The 25,995-nt window shown below is 56.1% G+C and overlaps 1 long non-coding RNA gene across 1 annotated transcript; it reads right to left on the bottom strand.

The window, feature by feature from the left end:
• Nucleotides 1–12,935: 12,935 nt before the first annotated feature.
• On the bottom strand, nt 12,936–25,682 carry LOC148108203 (uncharacterized). Its single transcript, XR_015727994.1, has 3 exons — nt 25,495–25,682; nt 19,896–20,092; nt 12,936–13,095 (listed from the first exon to the last, which is right to left on the bottom strand). It is a non-coding gene; the product is annotated as an uncharacterized LOC148108203 (long non-coding RNA).
• Nucleotides 25,683–25,995: the final 313 nt, after the last annotated feature.

Raw genomic sequence — 25,995 nt, 5'->3', positions numbered from 1 at the left:
TTTATTCCAGGACTAACCAGTTCTGGATGAAGGGATTTTGGGCAAACAGGTATGACTGCTGTTGAATTAAAATCTTGCCGGGTGGAGGCCAGTGGCCTGGCTGGTGCAGGGTCTGTCTTACCCGCCGTGGTCCTGGACACACGCAAGCCTGCAGGTGTGCACTGCAGGGAATGTTGGATTGGAGCTGCCCGCAACGCTCGTCAATGGGTCACAACGGGCTCTCGGCCAACCTCAAGGTGGATGGCTGAAGAAAGTTTCATGCTCGCTGCAAACGGAGCCCCTAAGAGCCTCATCTCCTTATCAGACCACACCTTGGGCTTCTCTTCCTCCTCTAACCTTCACATGGAGGCTGGCCTGGCCGCTCTCTTCCCTCGCTCCACTGGCCACTAGTCCAGAGCCAGCACCAGCTAGCCTATATGGCACTCCGTGAACTGGAAAAAGTCACCCCTGTGGGAAGATGGGTTAAAAAAGGTGCCCCCTATGGGTGAACACAGACCTGAGGGCCTAGCGCTTGGCAAGCTGACTGCTATGCCTTTTGTGTAAAGAAAATGGAGCCCCCCCGCCCCTGGCCCTGCTTCAGAGAAGGCAGCATACCGCTTGTGTTTTTAGCTCCACTTGAAAGCCAGGTGCTTTGTGCAGTGCACAAACTGTACCACTGTGTGTGGCAGCCCTGCTTTGAATGCCTGATCCATTGGCCTCGAAAAGCCTGTGGTGTAATCTTTTGCCAGCCATGCCGTTATGTTCCTCAAAAATACCCGGATTGCTAAACAGCAGTTGGAAAGACAAAGTCACAAACAAAACCAACGACAGGGAATTAAATAGTCTCAAACCAAATTTCTAGATGGCATTGGTGTCCCAAACAAACCAAATCTGTAAGTGCTAACACCTGCTCCTGTAAGTAAAGCTCCCGATCCACTTGCTCTGAAGGGTCTGGGGAACATGGCTTCCGTGCTTGGGGTCCCTGAGTTGTATGCTATGCAAATTATACTCTAAAGTATTCTTCCAAGCACCCACTGAGACCGGGTGCCCTGGGGATGCCTTTCCCAGAGTTTCAAAGGTTTGAGGAACACTTTCTTGAGGCTTCTCTGTTTGAGGTCCCTGTGTTGACAGGGTGAAGTGTAAACAGATGTAGAATGACAGCAGTTAAAAAAAATCAGAGTATATCCTAAAAAAGGGAGAATCTCCAAAGCATAGTGACAGAGGGGTGCCTCTGGGTAAACACTGGAACTAACCCCATCCTCCAAAAATGGACGGAGTAAGAGCACCCACTTCACAGAAGTGCTGAAGGGTCCAACGAGATCTCGCACGCGAAGTTACAACCTTGCTGAGCACACAGTCGACGCCCAGTTATTCAGCAGTTTCTTCTTCTGCCGCTTAGCATGTCTGCAGGGCAGTCAGCACCCAGCTAGGTGTCTCGAGTGTCCGGGGTGCACGATGATATTTCCCTTCATGGTTTTTAAAGGAAAAAGTATGTACAAATGTAAGAAGCACACACGAGAAGTATTAGGGGTTGGCCAAAGAATTTAAACAAGAGAGACATGTGGAAAGTAGAAATGGGAGCCTCCTCCTTCCTCACACTTCCGAGCCAACAGGCACGCGACGCTAGCGGTTTGCGAGGGCACCCTCCCCGGGCTCGAGTGGGTGTTTTGTTTTTATAAAAATACGATTATACCAAATGCACTGCCCTGCACCTTGCGGTGTCTGGATTTTGGAGGAATGTTTCGTTTCTGAGGGGCTGCTTTTTGCACTGATGTGGGCTTGCAAGTGGTCTGCTCCAGACCAGCCCCGTGTCCGCGGTTTCTGCCGGAGGATAGCAGAGGGATGCCTTATGGTCTCGGTTGCTTTCAAACAGCGATGCCTTTCCTGCTGCAGAGGAGAAAGTGGGGGTGGTGTGTCCTTGCGTTTCCCTGCAGGGGATGCGCGGCACGAAGAATGTAAGGCAGAGGTCCCCGCAGCATGATGCCCGGGTTAGACACGGAGGACCTGTGACCTCGTCTCGGCTTTCTCTTTGGCGCTATATTGCAGAGCACTTCTGGCTGAGAATAGTGCTGACAGAAAGAGCTTCTGAATCGGTATAAGAACAGTTATTTTGCAAAAGGGCAAAACTGAAAAAAATTGTTTTAAAGAGCATTACAGTTATAGAAATGTGTCGCCTAAAATACTTTGTGACGGTTTGTGGGAATGTTCTGAGCCACATTATGAAAGAAGGACGCTGAGCCAGAGTTTTCAAGGGTGATCTGAAAAACCAACCCTGAGCCCGAAGAGCCTGACCCACCCTGGGGATGTCACAACGCCCAGCTCCCAGCGCCTCCTGATGCTGGACCCCCGACTGCACTCCTGCAGAGGGTGGAATTTAATTTGATTAAGAGGGGACACGATCCACCCAGCACGTCCTCCACTGTCGCGGCTCCTCGCTGCCGGCGATGGTGAGGCCGAGGTAGAAATGGACGCGGTCGGGATTTGCGACTTAGCAAGGGACACGACGGCCGTGCTCGGGGGGTCCCCTGAGTGTGGGCTGTCTCCTCGGGGTCTCAGCCTTGTCCTGGCGACCACAGCCCCTCCCCGAGCTCCCTGCTCCCCAGCCGAGCCCCTGCGCAGCCGCCCTGGAGCTCTCTCCCAGGATCTCTGCCACAGCTGCCTGTGTTTTCTCTCCTGCTTGGACAGGTCGACACCGAGCTGCAGACTCCTAACCTCGGTGCAGTAAGTCAGTGGGGGGCGCAGGGCATTTGGTACTTCCGCACTGGATCTGTCATGGGGGCTCCTAACACACGCTCCTCCCTGACCTTGTAGAGACACTGCCAATTGCCCTGTTTAGTGCGGAGTCCAAGTGAGATGGATGCCTTCCCTGCCTCACTGTCAAGATTGGAGAGGAACCGAGAGGCTGACAGGAGACCAGTGACCCAGGCAGTCTGAGCCACTTCTGTGGGCTTTAGTTTCTGCATCTTTAGAATGGGACAGGCACCCCAGCCCTCCGTAGCTCACAGGCTTGATGAGAGGCTGTAATGGGACAGCAGGGGCCTGCACCCTATGCCAGTAGCTGCCAAGTGCTCACGGCGTGTCCTGAAGACCTGCTAATCGCGTTCTCCGTGCTATTTCACCTTGATGTGCGCGGTCTCTGGCAACGTGCCTGGTCCATGGAGGGCCCATTAAGCGTCTGCTGGCTGAAGACCGACAGCAGGAGACCTTGGTTTCAATACTCATTTGCCACCAAGCACCAAGAGAGCTTACTAGCTGATAGGCACGGTCCTGGGTACTGGGTGAACAAAGAGACATGCATGGCCAACATTCTGGACAGAGGGACGTATAGCCGGTGACCAAACAGATGACTACAGAAGGACAAAGTGGCCCACGAAGAACCAGCATGTCTAGATCAAGTCAGTTACCTAGAAGGGACACAGCTAAAGCTACATGTGGAAACTGCCCTGTTTTATATGACAGACACACATACAGCACTTAACCCTGTGCTCAGTATGACTGTATGAGCCGTGACTATGAACCGATTAAATCCTTCCAATAGCCCTTGGGGAGTAGGTACCACCACCATCATCACCCTCACCAACATCACTGTATCACCACCACCACCATCACCACCATCACCACCATCACCATTACCATCATCACCATTATCACCATCACCACCATCACCATTACTGCCGTCATCACCACCATCACCATTACCATCATCACCATTATCACCATCACCACCATCACCACCATCACCATTACCATTATCACCATCACCACCATCACCACCATCACCACCATCACCACCATTTCACAGATGAGGGAAGAGATGCCCAGTCAGTCATCCAAGGTTAGTGTGGTTGGCAGAGCAATGACCCCTTCTCCTAAAGAACCTGGGGTATGTGACCTTCATGTCAAAGGGACTTTGCAGATGTGATTATGTTAAGAGTCTTGAGGTGAAGAGATTATTCTGATGACCCAGGTGGGCTCAATGGAACCACAAGAGTCTCTGGCAGAGGGAGGCAGGAGGGTCAGAGTCCGAGAGAGGTGTGAGGACAGAGCAGCAGCAGAGAGATTGGAAGCGGCCGCGCTGCGGGCTGTGAATTCCTGGGGCCAGGAACGTGGGCACCCCCAGACGCTGGGAAAGCCACAGGAACGGATTCTTCCCTGGAGCCTCCAGAAGGTACATGGCCTGCGGACACCCTGATTTTAACCCAACAAAGCCGTGTCAGACTTGTAGGTCCCCGAACTCTGACATGACATGTCTGTGTTGTTTTAACCCGCTGGATTTGTTGTGCTCAGGTGTCAGGGCGGCAACAAGTCCTGAAGAACAGAAAGGAGAACGATCTTCCACCCGCAATCGGCTTTGTAACCCGGCGCCCCTCTCAGAGCAGGGACAGGCTCACTGTGAGGCCACCGTTACCCAGTGTGCAAACATTCCAGGGGCCGACCCCCGGGATGCAGCACGTGCCCTAGGCCCCTGGGCTGACCCTGGGCCCCGAGAGGCTGTGTTCCGGCCACGCGCTGCTCGGCACATGGCCCCGTGCTCAGCCCATCTGGGAGCTGATTTTTGGATTACGACTTTTGCCCACATCTGTCTGAGCAAACAACCAAAGGATAACTGCCCCAGGAGGCTTCGCTGGAGTCCATCCATTGCGGCCTCCTCGTGCCCAGAGAGGGAGGCACCCTTTTGCTCACCGAGGGGTGAGATGAATGTGCCCCTTGGTTCACTTGCTGGTTGGAGCCAGATCTTTCACATAATAATAATAAAAAAAAAAGCAGGGGGGACAAAACCAGAAAACAAGAAGCTGAGGGTAGGGGGTATAGCGAAAACGCAGTTCCTCCCAGAGCACCTGGTCTGAGTTTGCGGGATGGGGGAGGGGGGCAGTGCTGGGTGGCCTGGTCACCCCGGCCGGCCAGGCACCCCCATGTGGGGGGGCTAGAGGCTGACTCAGAGCCCCCAGAGCAGCCGACGGGCCTCAGTGGGGCAGGAGCCCACCAGCCCAGGAAGAATCTGAAGCACAGGAACTGGCACAAACCCAACTTCTCTAAAAGTATTAAAAGCCCAGGGCCCACAGAGGCCTGATTGCAAGGCCCCGCGGGCGCCGACAGCCGGGTCCCTGACGGTTGAGACCCAGTGCGGTCCTGGCATTGAGCAATAGGGCTCTGCCCTGGGGCTGTACCCACCCTGCCCTGCCCTGCCCCGTCCCACTCAGGCTGAGGGAGAGGAGAGGAGAGGCAGCTGCCGGTGTGCCTGTGTGTGCATGTGGGCACATGCATGCGTGTTCCTGTGTGTGCATGTGACCGTGTAGGGACGCGTGTGCATGCGTGCGTATTTAACCGCGTGGGGATGTGTGTGCTCTATGTGCCTGTATGTGCATATGACCAGGTAGGGACGTGTGTCCCTCTGTGCACATGTGTGGCCTCATGTGTCAGTGTGTAGGCCAGTGAGTGGCTCCCACAGTCCTCCAGGCTTCGGGTATCCCGGGCTGTCTCCAGGGTGGCCTCTTCTCTGAGGAGAGCCAGAGAGGCCCTGGGCAGGGCCCCAGTGTGGACCCGGGGCTGCTGCTGTCTGGGAGGGATGGGTAGTAGTAATAGAATAACTAATTTATTGAGCTCTTACTATATGCTGGGCCCTTGTTCTAAGCCCGTTGCGGCACCCATCTGTGTAACCCACGCGCCTATGAGATAAGAATGACTTTTAACCCCATTGTATGGAACAGGAAGTCCAGAGATGGGAATCGTTTTCCCAAGGCCGCTCAGCAACAGGGCAGAGCTAGCGAGCCTGGCTCCAGGGCTGAGGCCCTGCTACTCCTCCACTCTCCTGCCTCACGGGAGAGTAACCGCCTGAGCCATCCAGGGCAGCGTGGCCCCAGCAGGGTGGCCGCTCCTTCTCTCCCATGTGTGTCCTGCAAGTTGGCCCCCTTGGAGCTTCTAAACCCTTTGCTGACTTGGAAGCGAGGCCTCGTCCTGGGCCTGAGAGGGTCTTGGCTGCTGGGACTCATGTACTGGGATGACCAGCCATGGGGGGTGGTGTGAGCAACGCTCCAAGGCCCTTCTCAGGAGTCTGTCCAGTGGGTTAGAAGCATTTGTCTGCCCATTTCTGGGGTCTTGTCCCTTCTGCTGACTCCAGGGCATTTCTGAGGCCTTTAGCTCCGGGAGAGGCTTACATCCATCAGTGCGATGCCCCAGGATTTAGAGGAGATGCTGGTCCCTCCAGCCTTCTGCCCTCACTAGTCAGGGGCTCCTGGCCTGCCGTTTTCCTTCCTGGTGTCCAACGTGCAGCTGCCTGGAGTTCACTATCTGCAGCCCGGCACACAGTGTCACCAACCCCTTGGGCCTAGGGAGAGAGTGAGTCCCCGCCTTCCTGACTCCTGGCCCTGGCTGTCCTGGGGCTGCCGGCAGTGGTCATACACAGGACAGCTGAATGACACATGCGGACCCAGCTCCTGGCGTACCAGGTGGGCACTGGGTGCCAGGCTTTAAGAAGGCTGTGGTGTGGCAGTCGCATGCCTGGGGCCTAGAGCCTCCCTGTGGGGCTCACCTTCTAGCCCCCGGACTTTCTAGCCATGGGATCTACCAATCCTCTCTGTGCCTTGGTTTCCCCGTGAGGGACATGGGGACAGTTCTTGCCTCCCCTGCCTCAGGTAGGTGTGAGGATTAATGCGGGACTCGCGTGGTGTTCTTGGCACCTAGCTCTTTGGAAGGGAGGGGCTCCCTGAAGGAAGCTGCGGTTGTGGGCTTCTCAAAGGAGGGGTGTTGCGTTCTGAGCTCTGCCTTGGCCAGGAGCTGACATCTGTCAGATGGGGACCCCAAGGCTTCCATGTTCAGACCTGAGGCCGGGCTTATCTCCTGAGCCCTCTCTCTGCTCTCCTACCCTCTTGGGGGTCCAGGAAGCCAGTTCGTGCCAAGTATCTCCCTTGTACACAAGCAGGTGCAGACCCCCAGCACGCACAGCCTCACGTCTGCCCCGGACAGGGAGGGGTGTGCCGTGACTGCCCCAGCTCCCACGGGACCCATTCACGACCGGAGCAGGACGTGGAGCCAGCAGGGTGGCTAGAAGCTTCCGGAAGCAGACGGTGCAGAGAGTGTGTAGCAGGGTCTGGGGTCTGGCTCTTCGTCACCGCGTCACTCTGGCAGACGGCTGTGCCACACTGTGCCTCCAGGGGCCTCTCGGTCCAGGGCTCCTGCAAGGGTGCAAGGAACCAGCACGGGGACGGAGCTCCCATCGGGCAGACAACCAGCCCCGAACGCACGCACACGAGTCACTGTCTTGATTGCGCGGCTGCTTTTGCGGTGGGGACACTGACCTGGAGAGAGGAAGTGACTCCCATGAGCACCACCTGGGAATAGTGGCAGCGTGACTGGCGGAGCTGGGACCAAACCTTGCTCCTTCACACCCCAGGGCTTCTGCGTTAGGGTCCGCGGCATGCATGCCCTCGGGGAGCACGGGGGTGCGGCCTGCCGCGTCCTCACCGCCTCCCCTGGCAGCTGCGTGGCCTGCCGTGGCCGGGCCCTGGTGACAGCGAGCCGCAGCTCTGGGCCTGGGGAGCAGTACTAACCACTCTGGGTCTCCATTTCCTGCCTCATCTGGAAGGCCACCAGTAGGGGCTCCCACCATCCCCCTGGCGCTCGGACATGCTCATGCTTTCACGCTGGAAGGAGGCATGTTTTTGAAGAGTTTTCTCTGAGGTCACGTCTGCCTAGAAGCCCCACTGACCGTGAGCCTGAATGACCCCGGTAGTTCCTTCCTTTCGGCCTGTGGTGAGGACGACAAACACTTGTCTACGGATGGCACGAAGCTACGTGTCCTTAATCCCACATGTAACAGGCCCATGTCAGGAAGCCTGGAAAGCACAGGGAAACCCAGAGTCGGGGAGGAAAAGAAACAAACAAAACGTAGCATGGGGAATTAAAAAAAAAAACAAAAAAACAAAAAAGAAAGTGAAAAAGAAAGCTGGACAAGTGTCTCTAACTGGACACGGCGTTGTCGTAAGCTTCCCTGGGACTGCTGCCGCTCCCAGCATTGAAGAGCCTTAACATCTAGGGGTGTGGCCCCCGGAGCCACTGCAGGAAACTCCTCATTTTCTGGAAGTTTGTCCTGTGACCCAGATGCCTACTGACCCATGAGGCCACCCCGGCTGACCCCTCCAGCAGGCTCCACGTCCAGCAGTGAAGCATGGGGGTTTCGGGGTACTCTAGACTCAGACTGCCTGCGCTGGCCCCCTTTCTCTGCCCCATTTTTCTGGGTGGCCTTGGGTTGTTTCTGGACTTCATTGTGCCTCACCTTGCTCATCTGTGGAATGGGATCCTAGTAAGCTGATGGATGAGAAGAGAAGGTGCCCGGATGGAGGGGCCGTGCTGGGGGGTGGGGTCGCTGCTGTGACTCTAGACTCACCCGGGGGCTCATCGACTAAGAAATAGTCGCTTAAAGAGCGCGTGTGGGAGGGAAGCAGGCCTGGGGGGATGGAGAAGCTGTTCGGGATGGAGGAGCTTCCACGACTCGGCATGGACTGTCGGAAGTCGCAAGGGGCACGGGCTGCTTTCAGTCTGGTCAATACTGTTGGTTTATGTTCAAGATGCAGAGATGCCAAAACCGAGGTACATAGTCAGCAGCGTAGTGCACGGGGCTGGGTGTCTTCCTTTCATGCCTGTGACCAGGGGATCCTGCTGGAGGTCTTCGGAATGGGGCTCTGGCTGCACCCCTGTGCGGCTCTGGCCCCGCCACCCCCTCGGGTGCTGTGCGCTCACCCTGAGCGCAGCGGGTGCCCAGTGGGTGCTGGTGGGCAGACGGACATGGGGGCACGGACAGGAGCGTCATCACCGGAGAAGGAGCAAAGGCAGGGATATTCTCTGGTCCCTGAGCCCAGGACTGTCAGCAAGGCCAGAGTCGTGCCGAGGTTCACATCCCATCAGTGCAGGCACGTAGGGTGAGGGCATAGCTGGCCCTGACCTGTCAGCGCACTGCCCTGGCCTGGACTCTGCTCTTGGGATCTGCTCCACTTTCTTTCATTTTTACTTTCCTTCTTATCCTTGCAGTTCAAGGTTTCAAGGTGCAGAGGCCGGTCGGGGCTGTGGAGGTGGGACGAGCTTCAGCAAGTTGCTCCCAGGGGGACCCCGACCTCTCAGGTGCTGTGATGGGCCCCGAGGGTGTCTCCTTGCTTTCAGCCTTCCTTTCCCAAGGGTCAAGTGACTGCACAGGAGGACGTCTGGGCAGGACCCCTTCCTGCCTGGCACACCCTTGCAAGACCCTGCTCGCGTCCCCTTGCCAGTGGCCAACCTCTGGGGCTCAGGCCAGCTTCAGACCAGGTCTGGAGTCACCGGGAAGGCACAGGCGCAGCTGGAACAGAGGGGCTCTCCAAACTTCTGAGACCCTTGGAGTCTCAAAGATCCCAAAGGAGGCAGCACCCCCTGCTGGCAGGTCACGGCACCCCTTCCTCCAATTCCCCTTGCCCTGAAACTATGGGATATTTGCTCACCACTGAGTCCATTTGCTGCCTTTGGGGCCACAGGGTATCCGTGGGGTGGCCGTGTTTGCAGATGTGGCCTCCCAATAACTCCCAAATCCCACCCGTGGACATACATCCCCAAGGAATTCCTACTTGGGGTCTGTCGGGGGGCAGGGATGGGGGTGTTCAGTGTTACGTATGCAGGGGGTGTGGGGCCGTGCAGCCCCCAGACTGGGCGTACAGTCAGTGGCATAGACAAATTTAAAAACGTGATACCGAGTTAAAAAAAAAAAATAACAACGAACCGGAAAGAGAGTATGACATGAACCCCTACGTTCACCAGATAGAAAACGCATGGACAGCTAAATGGGGAATCATACAAAATTACCATTGTTTTACTGGCTTATCTTTTAACCTACAGCAATGGGAATGTCCTGTCGGGTGACCTGCATGCTCTGGTGTGTTTACAGGACAGAGGGCAATGGCAGTGAACCCCCACAGCTACCCCGAACCACGCGGTTGATTCCCGTAGTACGTGGTCAAGCAAACCAGAGACGAACAGTCCACACCACGACTTCACCTACACAAGTTCCAGCCAGGCAGATTGGATCTACGTTACTGCACGTGAGGCCAGGGTTACCCTGCAGGGGCGAGTGGTGACGCGAGGGGGCATAGGGGCTTCTGGGGGTGATAACGGGCCGCGCGTGAAATCCACGGAGGCCTGTGTGCGTGATCTGCGCACTCTCTGTGCCGCGCCACCCTGCGAGACATGTTCAGGGACGCGTGCCCCGAAAGCGACCGGGGCGTTGACAGGACACCGAGGAGCGCAGGTATGTGTCGGCGTGCTGGAATAGGGGCCCAGGGCGGGAGGCAATGAGGCGGACGGGGCCCAGGACTTTTCTCCTGCCTCCTGGGCAGCCCAGGGGACATCCAGGGGCCCCTGGCGACAGCCGAGTCCCCCCCTCCCTCCCCAAGCTGTCCCCTGCAGCCCTGCACTGCTGGAGACCCTGCCCCGGCTGGCAGGAAAGGAGGAAAGTCCCCACTGGTTTCTTTCTCTTGCCGCTGAAGGAGCTTCAGGTATTTGTTCCTGAAACTCACGGCTGAGCTAATTTTACACCACAAGTGAGACACTGGGGAGAGAAACGAAACGATGCTCCCGGGGGTCTGATCTGAGCAGGATGGGAACCCTGGCCGGACGGCGGGGGTGATGCTGACCGACGGGGTGGCGGAGCAAGGTCTGGTGGACACGGGGGCTCAGAGTCCCCCTGGCATCGAATCATAACCTTCGACGGGGCACTAAGAACTGTGGGCTCGCTTTCTGACTCTGTCACTCGGCCTCTGTTTCCCCATTTCCAAGGGGCGGGGTGGACACAGCGGTGCCTGGGGACCCCCACGTGCCCATGGCAGTGCCCCATCTTCACTTCGTCTTCCTCTCTCATGTTAGGGGACCCATCCTGCCTCCATAGCAGAAAAAGTCACATCATGTTTGCGTTTTCAGGAAAACTGAAGCCAACACTAAAAGCCCATCGTGACTTCGCAAGAACACCGGCGGGGCCCAGGTCGGCAGGATGCCTGTCGTCACATGAGCACACGGGGGGCTGTCCCGGCTTTGAGGACACAACACGCCGAGGGAAGGCTTTACATCGAATAACGCTGCCTAAAAATAACTCATTCGCTGCAACTATTTGGGACATACGATCACCCAAAATGGTTCCAGAACTCTGAACAACCAAAAGACAGGAAAGGTGTTAAAGACATCTGTACGTGAGGTTTTCAGTCATACTCACGCCAGGAGGTCTCTTCTTTCTCCTGGCCGTGGGAGCCTGTGGGAACGGCGGGAAGGAAATCAGAACGAATTTTCTCTGAAACGCTTCCCTGGATCCTTTAGCTGGCTCGCCCTCAGAAGCTGCCGACCATTCTTAAAAGAGCAAGTGTTATTTCTGATCTTATTTTTCCAGAGGATTGCGGAACTTCATGTCCTTCCCCCCCTCACGCCCGCCACGGACAGGAGTTAAAGTAGGAAACATGCTTGGGTTAGCAAGAACAGACCGGCTGCGTGAGCAAGGTCATATCCGGCATCCTCGTAATGTTGGGGACCCCAGAGCATTGTCAGGATTGTGCCCCAAGTCAGACATTGTGGAGCCTCAGTTGGACATGAAAGGGGACATGGTGGAGAGAAATGAAGGCCCTGGTGATGCTGAGAGGCAGGCGTGAGCCTCGGAGCCTCCACTCAAGAAGAAAGTATGTTCTGGAGTCAGAGGACGTGTGAGTTGGGGACTCTGGAGAGGGAGGGGAGACTTGTGGGTTATGGAAGCAGGAGGAGAAGTCAGGGAGAGGAAGAAAGTAAAATGCTGAGCACAAAACTCGGCCCTGAGCTTCCTGGCAGCCACAGCAAAAAAGGAGCACGATGAACTCTTGTCTAGGAAGAAGCAGACAGGCCACCCCTGTAGGTACGTATGGAATTGTGAGCGGGTGTCCAAACGCTCGCTAAATGTGGAAGTGTATCTGGAAGGTCAGTGGCTCGCATACCCCTGAGCTTCACGAGTGGGAAGCCTCACACAAAAGCTGTTTGTGGCCATCACTGCAGACCTGGTGGATCATGGCGGGCCTGGCACCATCCCCAGCCCAAGAGTGCCTGCCAACCCGGGTGTGTTTAGCGGTCATACAAATATTAGATATTGCCATTAGATTAAATTACGAAAAAGCCACACATGTGAACATAGTTACTTGACAGCCCTATCTCTTAAAATGGTTCTAGGGTGGACAGCACAGAAGGGAGAGGTGGGGTCCCGGCATCAGGCACTGTGCTAACATTCCCTGATTCTCTCCCTCCATTTCCCCAAATCCTACGTGATGGGTGTTTTGTCATCCCCATTTTGCGGAGAAGAAAACAAAGATGTAGTTTGAGAGGAATGCCTGCCATGCTTCCCACTCACTGAGCAAGCAGAAGAGCCAAGCTTTGCCCCTGAGACTGCTGGTGTCAGAGGTCACGTTCCTGGTGCGGCACCTGGTGTGGCACCCTGCACGTGGACACTATGAGCTTGGAGAGACACACCTGTCTGAGGTCCTGTGGGTGAGAAGTGGCAAAGCCAGGCCCGGGACCGGACTTGGGGAGGTCACGTCGCGTGCTCACAAACACTCGGAAGGCAGGTGGCGGGGCTGGGGCTCGCGCCAGATCTCTGTGGGTCTAGCAACGTGAGTTCACGGATGACTGACCCACCGTGAGCTCTCTGGGGGACGTTCCAGGCACAGTCCCAACCTTTCGAAATGGCTCTCATGGAATGAAGACACCTCGGTTGTTGCTGTCAGAGGCCGAAACGCCTCTGGCATCAAAGGTGGAGGTGGGCAGGTGCTTTCCTGCGCTCTGTAGCGCGTGCGCGTTGGTGGAGCATTCTGGACGTTCCTCCCAGGGGGGAGCTGCCATGCTCTGCTGACCCTGACAGGCGAGGAAACAGACATGGCCAGCTGTGCATGTGGACAGCAGGACCACATGCGATCACACGTGCCGCGTGCCAGCCACGAGGAGGGGTCCTGCTGCGCATGTGTGAAGACCTGCCCCCTGGCCTCTCCCACCTCTGTCCTCACGCATCTTCCCGGGTCTGACGCCAGACTTACCTGGGGTCCCGGCACCCGGCGATCCTCTCTCCATGGGGCCTCCCCTGGACGGAGTCTGACGGTTGTTCTAGATAAAGCAGAAAGTACATTTGGTCTTTGCTGGACACACAGTAACCACTCTCATCAGCAGTGTGATCTGAAATATCGACTCTGGCTGGAAGATACCCTCATGTTCCAGTTTTGTTCTGGGTCATTCGTTCGAGAAGCCTGGAGGGTGAGTTCCAGACTTAATGTTTACCACATTTTTCTACTTGTGGCTTACTGAGACACACACACACACACACACACACACACACACACACACTCACTCAGATTTGGGTTTTATTCCTTCTGGGATTTCCTAAGTGGAAGCCGTGGACCTCTGGTCTGTTTATTCACTCAACAAACATCAAAGGAGACCAACTGTGCTGGATAAATATCTGGGCGAGTGGGCATGTTTCCACCAAGGGGTGGGGCCAACACGGAAGCCAGCACGCTTTTTCGGGGGGCTGCCTGTGGGACAGTGGTATCAACAGTGTTGGGGTTAGAACCTCTGGCTCCTTCTAGGCCCACCTCTCGTTTGGCTGCCTTACTGCTTCCGCTGCCCAGAGAGGTCTACCTGCGTGATCTTCTGGCTGCATGACCGTGCACGTCCCCTGACTAAAGTCAGCATCCCCCCCACACACACCCCGTGGCTCCTCTGGTCTTTTTATTCGTGGTTCCAGCTCATCCTTGTTACCCACTCCACGCCTCAGCAGTGTGGCCAGCTCCTGGCTCTGCCTCCCTCCCCAACTGCTGCAACATCAGAAATTCCCGCCTCCCACATCCATGCCAGCTCTGGCCTCCGACCCTTCCTCTCCCGGCCAGGGTCTCCGTTCAGACCTGCCACTTTCCTGGCTCTGACATCTGCTGCCTGTGGTCTCTGAGGTGCAGCTCTGGGCACGTGAGATGATGTGTTGGTTTCCCCCGTGAGGCCACTGGGTTTCTGCACGTATTTTGAGGCTGTTAGTAGGTGTTAATATAGCTTGTTCCATGTTCCTAATGAAGCGACCCCGTTGTCACTAGGAAATGGCCATCTTGCCCTGGTGGTGTTTTGCCCTGGAGTCTCCTTTGTCTGATATTTATGTGGTCGCCCCTACTTCCCTCGTTCCGCCGCACCCCTGCCTTTACGTTGCGTGCATTGACAGCGGGGCTCCTGCAGGCATCAGGTGGACGTGGCCGCTTGTGGACACTTTTGAGCTTTGTTCTGAGGATCAGGGAAGTTTCCCGGGAACCAGACAGTTGTTACTGTCCCAAAGCACAGATACCGAATCCTCACGTTGTTCTGCAGGGGGTGGGGGGCCCTCACGTCCACCAGACGCTCCTGAAAAGTTTGAGACCGACTGCCAGAGTGAAAACCCAGCAAAGGGAGAGCCTTACACTGGGCATCGGGCGTGACTGGCTGCTTGGCAGGTCCCCGTCGTGTGTGCCAGCGAGGGAGTGGGAAGCTCTCTGCTCCGCAGCTGGTGTGCAGAAGACACCGCTTGCTCACAAGTAAGCTTCCCACGCCCCCGCCACTCCGGTTTCTGTGTATTTAATACGTTATCCGCGTGGCTCAGCTTCTTCATCTGCAAAACGGGCAAAGCAACGGTGCCTGCCTTACAGAGTTGCTGTGGGGACGGCATGCGCTCTCGTGGGTAAGACCCTTCCCTCAACACCCGGCACATCGTGAGGGCTCAATAAAGCGGTCCTTGTTAATTGTAATAATTAGTATTTTCTCACCTCCAGCAGCCCGAGGAGGCAGGAATTCTCATTCCCATTTTACGAAACCAGGCGGGGAGGACGCTGTATTCCTCGGTGGCGGTCAGGGAGAGGGGATTTGGCGAAGGACTCGCCTCTCCCCTGCAGACCTCGTTCATGGTCACGCCATGGGGTGCTCCATGTGAGCTGGGCCTGGAGGCCAGCGGCAGCCCAGCCGGCCAGACCTGACTGCAGTGCGATCTTCCAGGGGGCCAGGCTCTGCGTCTCCAACAGCAGGTGCAACGGGATGGGAGGGTCACGACCTCACACCCCCGAGGAGTGGTTTCAGAGCCTTCTAGCTCCATCCCTTCATTTCACATACAATTAACCACGGCTGGTGATTATTAAGTACTGAGGCAGATGGTGCTCCTGATGATGCTGATTGCAGATGGGGAAACTGAGGCACAGAGGGGTTTGGTAACCCCGTCAAGGTCAGTTCATGAGGGGCATCAGAGCCCAGATCTGAACCTGGTGGTCTGGTTGTGGAACCTCTGCTCTGAACTGGCCCACTCTCTGGCACTTAGAGCCCCACTTCACGTATGGGGACACTGAGCCCCAGACAGGGAAGGCTCCTTCTGAGGCCACGGAGTGGGCTCACGTTGGAGCCAATGCTGTGGCCGGGGAAGCATCTGGCCCTGCCTGGGGGCGATCCGTGGGAACCGACCTGGGTTTGGGGGCCATCTTCTCACCAGTCAGTGACTCTTGGAAGACAGAGGTCAGGCGTTCTCACCTTGGAAGCTGAGTGTCTGGCATGGTGTCCAGCACACGCGGAGCTCCCCGAGGGAGGTTCTTAGGGCCTGGGGCTGGGATCCTGACCTCCCCTTTTCCTGGGGCAATGTCAGCTCCTTAAGCGTCAGTAGGCCCATCTGTAAAGTGGGCACATCATGCCATGTCCTTTAGGACGGAACGTGGTCTCACGCAGGTGAAGCACGTGGCTCAGAGTTAAGGGCCGCAAGGAAGAGAGTCAACAGAAATGATCACAACAATGCAGTGAAACTTCCAGCTTCTCTGAACTCCATGAGAGTCTGCATTCGTGCCCCTGAGTTTCGGCTATTACTCCCTTTTCCTCATGTCAGTGCTCCCCTCACGGGGCAGACAGGCTCGGCTTGCCCCGGCAGTGAGCACTGTGACAGAGAGCTGCCTCCATTTTATTACTGAAGATAAAACAAAACAGACCCTGAGGTCTCCTGACCATTTCCCCTTTCAAAGGTGGAGAACAGCACATCAAAACCAGAAGGTGAACCAAAAGGTTCCCGGTGGGTTCTAGAAATTCCGACCACAAGGATGAGGAAGAAGTGCTGAGTTATATAAGAAGTTGGTTTGAACGTGCTTCTGGTGTGGGGTGCGTGCTCTCTGAGGTGAGTCACTGCCAAACGTCCTTCTCCCTGGAGCACCTGGGTCTGCTCCCGTCATGCTCTGGGGCCCCGGGTTAGCCCAGGGCTCTCCCAACACCGCCACCGCCGAGCATGTGCTCTCTGAACAGGCTTCTGAAGTTTCAGATGGATGACAAACTTCCACGAGCTTCCTTGAGAAAGTGCTGGAGCCTTGGCTGCTGCCCACACGGGGACGGGCCACAGAGGTGCTGGAAAGAGGAACCGATGCACCACAGGAGCCACCCGGCTTGTCCCGACCGTGTGGGGCGCGTCAGGCCCCCCAGAGGCAGACCCCAGGCAGGGCGAGCCGAGCACGAGACTGATGGGGGCACATGCCTGTGATATGCCCAAGTGCGAGGGCTACATGGAGAAGGATCCTCATTTTCCTTCGTGGCAGCCGCCTCCGGTGGGAAGCAAGGTCCCTTTTCCTGATGCTTGATTACTGCTCAGAATTTGTCATTGCCAGGAACCACCTGGAACTGGGTGTGGGAGGAGAGGGGGCGCCAGGCCGCGCCAGGACACCTGGGTTTGAATCTCTTTTGCTGCTTACCCGCGCTGGGGCCTGGGCTAGTCCCTCATCTGTAGAGTGGGGACTGCCCGTCCCGCCAGGTGAGTGGGTGTGATGGTACCCACTAGTCACACGAAATGTGTGAGTCCAAATTTAGATGTGCCTGAAACTACGCAGCTGATTTCAAATACTTCATGAGAAAACTAATGTAAAATACCTTGCTAATACTGTTTCAATATTGGATTACTTGTTAAAAGGATAACATTTTGGATATATTGGGTGAAATAAAATATATTATTATATGTTTTGGCTCTTTTTACTCCTGTCATTGTGCTCACCTCACATTCCTGCTGGGCAGACCTGGCCTAGAACACAGGCTGCATATTGGAACCACCTGGGACATTCATAAAACACTGACCCTTCCCTGGAGGTTCTGCTTCAGCTTTCCTGGGACATGGCCCAGGTGTGTGGAGTTTTCAGAGCTCCACAGGTGACTGTTACATTGGCAAAGTTTGCAGAGCACTGCTGTAGAGTGATTGGCAAGTTTCTATAGCAGGTGTCCTTATGATCCCAGTGACAACAGGACGATTGCCCATGGTTCTGGGGGCAGCAGGACCAGGGCAAGAGAAACTCCAGGGCACCTGTCAGGTGAACCTGCCTCAACACATGTGTCCATCACCCATGTAAGTGTTCCACTGACCCCATGAGACAGGGCCCGTGTAACCCCGCTTCACCGATGGGGAAACAGACAGGAAGTCACTTCCTGGAGTCACATGCCTAGGAAGCAGCAAGACTAAGATTTGAACCCATGCTTTCCCCACTGCACACCTCTGCCGGGGACACTGTGAGACCAGCTCATGGAGGCAACCATGGCTTAGGAATATATGCTCCTCAGAGCCTGGGGATGGAGGCCTCGGGGAGGGTGAGAAAAGTAATGAGATGGGGGTAGCACATGGTTCAAGGCTGGTATTAGCAATAGTAAGGGCAATGATCATGACTTATGTCAGTCTGTCACCATCACCACCATCATCACCATCACCACCATCACTACCATCACCATCACCACCATCATCATCACCATCACCACCATCATCGTCATCACCACCATCATCATCACCACCACCATCACCATCATCACCACCACCACCATCGTCATCACCATCACCACCATCATCACCACTATCATCACCACCATCACCATCACCACCATCATCACCACCATCGCCACCATCATCACCACTATCATCACCACCATCACCATCACCACCATCATCACCACCATCACCACCATCATCACCACTATCATCATCACCATGACCACCATCATCATCACCACCACCATCATCACCACCACCATCATCACCACCATCACCATCATCACCACCACCACCATCATCGTCATCACCATCACCACCATCGTCATCACCATCACCACCACCAGCATCATCACCACCATCATCACCATCATCACCATCATCATCACCATCACCATCACCATCACCACCACCACCATCATCACCATCACCATCATCATCACCATCATCACCACCATCACCACCATCACCACCATCATCACCACCACCACCACCACCATCACCATCATCACCACCACCACCACCATCGTCATCACCATCACCACCATCAACACCATCACCATCACCACCATCACCACCATCATCACCACCATCACCACCATCATCATCACCATCACCACCACCACCATCATCACCATCACCATCATCACCACCACCATCACCACCATCACCATCATCACCACCACCATCACCACCATCACCATCACCACCACCACAATCACCACCATCATCACCACCATCACCACCACCATCACCACTGTATAGACAGACCCTTGGTCAGTGTCTCTTGCCCTCTGCCTTTCTAAATCGGCTGTGAACAGTCTTAGAGTTTACTGGGCCCAGTGGGGTGGGGTTGATATGGCAGGAGAAGTAATCAAGTTCTTAGGAGCTATGATATTTGGACGGTGGATTGAGGGAATCTTTTGGATTCTGATGCCTACCCCGATTATAACTGGATCGGTAGGTAGCAATACAGGGCCTCTGACCATATTCATGATTGCCCTTCAATTCCGCTCAGGGAGAATAAGGCTGTTATTTCAGGGGAGATCTGATTACAGTTTTGCAACAAGATAAGTGCACTTCTGAGAAAGCGTTGGTCTGGTGTCTTCAGAAATAGCTCCAGAGCCATGGAATAACCGGGCACTGTCTTCAGAAATCAGCATAGAGATCCCCGGGACTCTCACGCTCTCTACCCATCCTCGGGAAGCACAGAGAATGCAGGATCCTGAGCTTTCCTTCTAAGGAGCGCAGGCTCGTCAACCTGACGGGGAAACTCTCACTGTGACCGGCTTCACTTGGAGGAGAGGCGGCCTCTGCCTTGCTGCTCTGACAGCACGTCCTCGGGTGAGGGAGCCCTGTAACCCTCAGTCTCCTCGTTAAAAATGAGACTTAGAATATACAGGTCCCAATTTGACAGGGGCTCTTGTGAGGGCTCACGGGGATGGAGAAAACCTTCTGAACTTAAAGCACGTGTGTCAGTTATCCCCCTGAAAGATATTATCTATATAAATAAATATGAGAAGTGAAAGCATAAAAAAATACACAATCGGAAGAGCTTTAGGGACCCGGCAGCGATGAGGTGTTCAGTGGCTGTGCTGCAGCTCGTGGCCACCGTGGGCTCTGGTGGACAGCCACCCGTGTACGGAACTCTGGTGGCTCCATGTGGGAGCTCCACAGCTGGGGGAGGGGTGGCATCATTCCCAGAAGGAGAGGGTGTCTGTTACAGACGGCTGTGTGGTTTGAGGAATCTTCTTTGATTTACTGACGAAGTGGTAGTATGCTAATGCGATACAGAAGGGTCCCCACGTGACTACATGGAGACCCACCTCCTTGTGCCCCACACTTGGACCTGCTGTGAACTCTAGGACCCCGGAGGACTCAGAGCCCCACCACCGACTCCCTTCTTGTGGCCGCTCTCCAACCTTGTCTTTCAAGGACTCCTGATACCAACCACTGTGCCGAGTCTCTTGCTACGCTCGTAGCAGCTGTTGGCAGGAGAAAGTCACTTGTCTTAGCCACCAGTGAACGATTACTAACATGGCAAGACAAGCAAGCCAGAGAGAATGCCTTCAGCTGCAAGCAACAGAAGACCAGCCCCAGCTGGAGTAAGCTACCAGGGGATTTATTAACGTACCTCACTAGAAGTTCCGAGGCAGGGAAGCTCCAGGCTAATTCATGAGGTCATTGACTTTGTGAAGGACTGAGGTTTGGACCGCTGTCAGCATTGCCATCCTCACCATGTTCTCCTCCAGTATCTCCCCTCTTGGGCCCAAGATGGCTGCCATGGTTCTGGACCTCACATGTAGGCACGAAAGCCTCCAGTCACATTTCCTGGCAAGAGAGCATGTGATTCCTGAAGCTTTGCCATAACACACACAGATGCACAGCAGAACCGTCCCCAAACAACCTACCGATATCTGTGTGACAACACTGCCTTCTGTTCCCTAACGTTTACAGACATTAATGGCTGTCTTGTAAAAAACCAAGGCTGGGGCTGGGGACTCAGGGGCTATTAGGGTGTGGCAGCCCCGCTTTGGAGATGAAGGATCTGGAGCTCCAAGGAGTGAGGCTGCAGGACCTCTGTAGCAGGTGCGATGCTTAGGGCTGAGGAGGGGCCGTGGTATTAGGACTCAGGTTTCCTGCCTCCCATGTTCACAAAAGTACTGTCTCCCATGGACACCACTGACGGGTGTTGCCTGAGGGTCTCCCCGGAACAGCAGGGCCGGCTGTGCTGTGAGCCACCGGCTGAAAATCACTGGCAGACCGGCCGCCCGCCGTATGGGCTCTCGGGAGAGCGCGAGGCTGCGTCTCTGGGGCGCTGGCTCCCTCTTGTGAATAAAACGAAGAATTGCATGGTGCTCCTTCAGGGTCTACAGGGATCCCTGAGACCAAGAAACATCGAAACACTTGGCTAAAATGCAGATCCCAGGGCCTCGTCCTCAGGGGTTGGGATTCAGCGGGTCTGAGGAGGCACCTGGAGATATGCATTTTAACATGTGTGCAGCGTGACACGCTGATGCTGCTGGTCCGCTGAACACACTGAGGTCTGCGGCTCTCCAGCAGCCTGGGGCCAGGGAAAGCCCGCTGAACGCATATGAAGTCTGAAGACCGGTTGCGAGTCTTGCTGTGTGGCCTCGGGCAAGGCACATTCCCTCTCTGGGCCTCTGCGCGCTCATCCATACGGCCAGTGGACTAGGAAGGGGGCAGCAAGATTTGGAGCACGAGCATGTGTGGCTTCCCCAGCACAATGCTGAGAACGCAGTCCAGACTCAAAGAGCGCACGCCGTGTGACGAGGTTTATGTCAAGGTCAGTAACGGGCAGAAAAAAGTTCCGCTGTGGGCAGTCAGGAGAGTGGTTGCCTTTCTGGGGATGGGGGGGACGGGGTACCCACGAAGGGATGCGCAGGGTGTTCTGCTGGGCTGAGGATACTCCCCCGCTGTTCTCTGGGCGCTGGGTCCACGGGTGTCGTGCGTGTGGAACCCGCGGAGCACTGCACGGAGGATGGGTGCACTTTGCACCTGGTAAGCTCGCAGAAAAGGTTTACACTGAAAACACAGGGAAGGCCTGGGATGGTGCGGGGTCTCTGGGCCACGCTGTCTCTGGGTCCCAGCCTGGCTCCCTCCTTCCGCTGTGCTCGGCCCCTGGGGCGAGGTCCCAGCAGGGGAGGGGAGCTCCTCTCTTGGGGGTTTGGCAGAGTTTTCTGAGGTCATGCCAAGAGTTGATGGAGGATGAAGAGAGGAGTTAAGGGCCAAATTTCCCTGCAGGGAAGACACTGGTCTGACTCGGGCTCCATACTGGTTGCCTTGGCAACCGGCTGTTGTCCGAAAAACAGAACAATGTGAGAACATGGGGTCAGGCAAGGAAAGACCCTCGGGGGAACTCACGCACACAGAAGAATAAGAGGAAGCGGTCAGAGCTGGTGCTGGGCAAGCTTCCCCAAAGTGCCAGGGGCCTCCCTGGCTACCCCTGGAAGTCTTGCGTTCGTCAAATGTTTGCCAATCGAATATCCTTTCTCATTGACAGATACTCTGATCCCAGGGCTGTGTTCCGAACGAGAACCGTGGGGGCTATGAAACAGAACCGGTCTGTCTAGCTTTCCCCAGTTCGGAGGTCGAATATGGTCAGTATGTATCTTTTAATCACTTCTGTTCACTGGCCCTTCTCAGCTCGGGGTCTAGTAGACCTTGGAGTCTTGGAGACCCCAGCCTCTTTGTTGTCCAAGAGCTCTGGGAACGTTCTAGTGCAAGGTGGCACGCTGCCGGTGGAGGGGGGCCCGGACAAGTCTGACCCCCACCTCGCTGGAGCCGCTCTCCGGTGGTGGCCAGATGGCGTCACAGCCCCAGAGACCCTTCGCTGGAGGCGGGACCCTGGGATGTCCCCAGGCTGGAGCTCGTGCGGTCACATGCATAGTCTCCACCTTGTTCTCCCAAGTGCATCCCAAGTGCAGTGGGGTGACGGAGTCCCGAGGTGTGTCTGGTCTCCCCAGATAGTGGACACAACCTCCCCAAGGACAGCCGCTGAGAGGACCAGGCCCCCGGGAAACACGCGCGCGCACACACACACACACACACACACACACACACACACTCTGCACATCAGGGGTAACTGGGAACTGTGAAGCGGACATCTATTCTAAGGTATTTCAGGGATGCCATTGCTCCAGCTAAGGGTTCCCACAAAGGGCCCCTTGAGAACAGGTATGGATGGGGTCTACACCAGGTAGCAGAAAAACTAGGCTTCCAAGTTAGGTCGTTTTCTGCCAAATAGTCCACAGGGACTCTGGGCAAGTGGTTCCCCCTCAGGCCTCACAAAGGGGACAGGGGGAAGAGCTTACACCCCATGGGCCGTCACGAGGAGCAAGGAGGCAATGAGCACGGAGCGGCCAGAATGCCCTCGGTGAGTTCGTCCTGCACCTGACGCCCTCCGGCTGGCCTCCCGCTAAGGACTCGTTCTGGGTGCACCTCGACCTTCCCTGCCCAGCCGGCACCTGGCCGTTTCCGCAAGGTGCTGGGTCTCAGGAATTCATAGCGCTGTGGATTTCCGCAGGGAACTTTAACATGCACTCCGCGGGCCGGATGGGCTCTGCCTTCCTCCCGGTCTCTGTGCAACCTCGCGGGGTGAACATTTATTCTTGTGCTAGTGGTGTTCACACACCATCTCGTTCCACCCTCACAAGCAGCGCACGAGGGGTAAACCGTGAACGACTCTTGCACATGGAAACCAGGGGCTCCCAGAACGGGGCATCTGCTGTGGGGGCCGCACGACGAGTGCGGGTCAGAGGCAGGGTTAGAGCCCAGGCCTCCCCGTGTCCAGGCTCCCTCTGTACCCTAAGAGCGCTGAAAATTGGTCTCACCGCGATGCCCGGGCTCGTCTTGCTCATCCCATCCCCCAACAAGGTTTCTCCAGAAGCTTTCATGTTTTCATTTTCATTCATTCGCTCATTCATTGTTGCACCGTGGAAGATGCAGCCAGAGTGTGGGTCGCTCGTGGAGTCAGGGGGACGCAGAGCCGGCAGCTGGCAGCAGGGCTGCGGCACTGAGTGGGGGAGTTCAGGCCTGGGGCTGGGGACAGTGTGGCCTGGGGGCCAGACGCCATAGGCACGGCGTGGGGCCGCGGCTCGTACACGTCAGGCGGCAAAGCCACAATCATCTCGGGTAACTGTGCACGGTGACAGCAGTTGATACTGGCTGTCGGTACCTGGAGAGGCTGCACGAGGGGCCGCGGGGCCCTGCAGGACTCGGGGTTTGTCCAAGACCAGAGCGGGGGGGCACCAGCCCGCAGCATCTCTTACTGCCTTTCTTAGGTGTGGACTCTTCACTTAAAAAAGGAATACAGGTGCACTGAACAGGCTTTGGAAAACACAACGGTCAAGTCTCGGTTGCAGACTCAAGTGCTACCCTACCGGCACTCAGGTGTCTTTCCTTCCAGACTGTGGCCCCTGCACTGTCACCAGACTTTTCCATTTCACATTCTTTCACAACTGTGTCCTGATGACAATGCAACCCCGTGCCCGTGCCGGGCACAGCAGGAGCTCGCGCGGTCTGCACAGCGACCCTCTGTGGGATGCCCTTTGACCCATTCTACTTTACTGACGCACTCGTGCTGCCAGACTCAGGATTCGAACCTGGGCAGCGGAACAGCATGGACCCCTCCAAGAGTTCTGGTGTCTCCAACAATAGCAGTCAGGTTCTGACGGAGCTTGCATGATCCTGACATGGTCAAAATGACACCCCTGACAGCTCTGTGAACCTTTGGGGCCCCCCAAGGCTGGGGCTTTACATAGCTTCCAGACTGGCCAGGCCCTTCTGGAATCTTCTGACCCTGGGAATGAGGTAAGGGTGGCATTACCTCTTGTCTCTCCCCCTGTAGCCTCCTGGAATAAAGTGCTCTGGGCTGGCAGATCTGTCGGATGCTGCCAGAAATGTGGGCTCAGGGCCCTCAAGAGTCTGAAAGCCATTTGGGGCTCCAGCCAGTGGCACTAGAGCAGAGGAGCTGGGGACATCGGGCCAGCAGCCTGGACTTCCCTCTCCGCATGGCCTCTCCACCCCCCTGCTGACATCTCTGTCCCCGCCCTTCCTGCAGAGAGAGATAAGCATCTTTTCTGGGGACGCAACAAATCACCTTCTGGCCCAAATCAAATCGTGCCGGGCCTCCTGGCAAGGTGGCTGGCGTGCTCAGAGCCCCATATAACAGCGAGGGGCTGGCCGCCTGGGCCCCTGGGTCCTGGAGCCTCATCCATCAGCTGGGTGCCTTTGATTCTGATAACGCTTTGATCGCCAGTGACAAGAAGGCTGGGGGAGGGTTATGGCCCCACTTCCCCAGGCCTTGAGTCGAGCTCAGTGGCTCCAGAGGACCTTGTCCAGCCGGGAGGTGGCCTGCATTTGGCCCAGGAGCCTGCTGGCCTGTAGGCCGTGTTTGAAATGAAGCAAAGGGGTGGGGGACAGGAAACCCGGCCTTGGAGAAAAGACAGGAACATGGTTCCTAAGAACAGCCTCGTGGGGAGCTATCTTTCTGTTGTCTTTTGAATCCTTGTCTCATGTAATTGTAACGAAGGGCCACTCTTCAGACGAGGAAATAGGCCCAGAGACAGAGAGTTGTCGCGGAGCTGCGGGTCCCCCAGGGTCCCCCTGACGCTACAGCTCAGGTCTTCTTAGCACCAGGAAGTTTCCCAAATGGAGAGGCAGGTGGGGCTGGGCCCTAAAAACACGCACTCACTGGGGGGACAGAGGCTGCTTTCTAGCTGCTGCTCGTGGGGAAGAAAGTCTGGGGGGGGGGTCTGTGGTCGGCTGACACGTCATTAACTCTCTGTAATGTTTGCTAATCTCTCTCGGGGCTCTACTGCCATTGGTGTTGGTTTCAGGTACAAATCTATTATTTTTTAACTTGTCATATATGTTTAAAAAATGTGAAATCATCTCAAGCATATGGAAGAGCTTCCAGCGTGGAGCAATGGGAGCTGAGTGTCAGCCGCCCCCTGACCCCCTGACACCCGGTCCCCCAGTATTTCCTTGCGAGCACCCTGCACAGGCACACAGACGCTCCCTGCAGAGCCCGCAAGGCCAGAAGCGGATGCCCTCAGTCCCCAGACCCCAGCCAGCAGCCAGGCCCAGCCATTCCTGCATAACAAAGGCTCCCGCTGGGGACCCCTCCTCGCATCCAGCCGCCACTTTTTAGGACCAGTGGTGGCTCCTTTCTACCACCCCCTGCATAGCTGCAGAGCGCCGGCGGTTACCTTGTAGAATGGCCCTCATCTTGGGTTTGTCTGATGCTTCTTGGTGATTGGACTTGCTTCACGAGTCTCCGCAGGGAGGTCAACGTGTCGAGCGTGTCCTGGCCAGCGGTCCGCCAAGCAGCTCTTAGCTGCTTTCCACGTTAACTAATTCACACACTTCTCATGAGGACCCCGATGCAGATGATCAGCCCTGTTCTCTAGATAAGGAAACAAAAGCACAGAGAGGTTGAATCACCTGCCCAGGTCACAGCCAGTGAGTAGCAGAGAGGGGGTGGGAACCCGGAGTCCAGGCTGGTGACCGCCAGGCCGTACTTCCCTAAGACAGACGTGGTGACAAAAACCAAGACAGGGGACTCCACCGTCTGGGGCTGGGGGACCCTCCACTGGGCCACGTTTGTCTCCAGGCCCGCTGCCGTGAGAGCCCCACACGCCTGGTGAAGAAGAGGCAGCTCTGTCAGCTGTTCTGAAAGTACCCCTGGGGCTGCAGTCCGGTGTGTAGCA

The sequence above is a fragment of the Ursus americanus genome, chromosome 21 (assembly GCF_024610735.1).
Source record: "Ursus americanus isolate L20-20 chromosome 21, mUrsAme1.1.p, whole genome shotgun sequence".
NCBI lineage: Eukaryota > Metazoa > Chordata > Mammalia > Carnivora > Ursidae > Ursus > Ursus americanus.
Note: the sequence above shows the minus strand (reverse complement) of the source record. Positions and strands in the feature narration are given on the sequence as shown.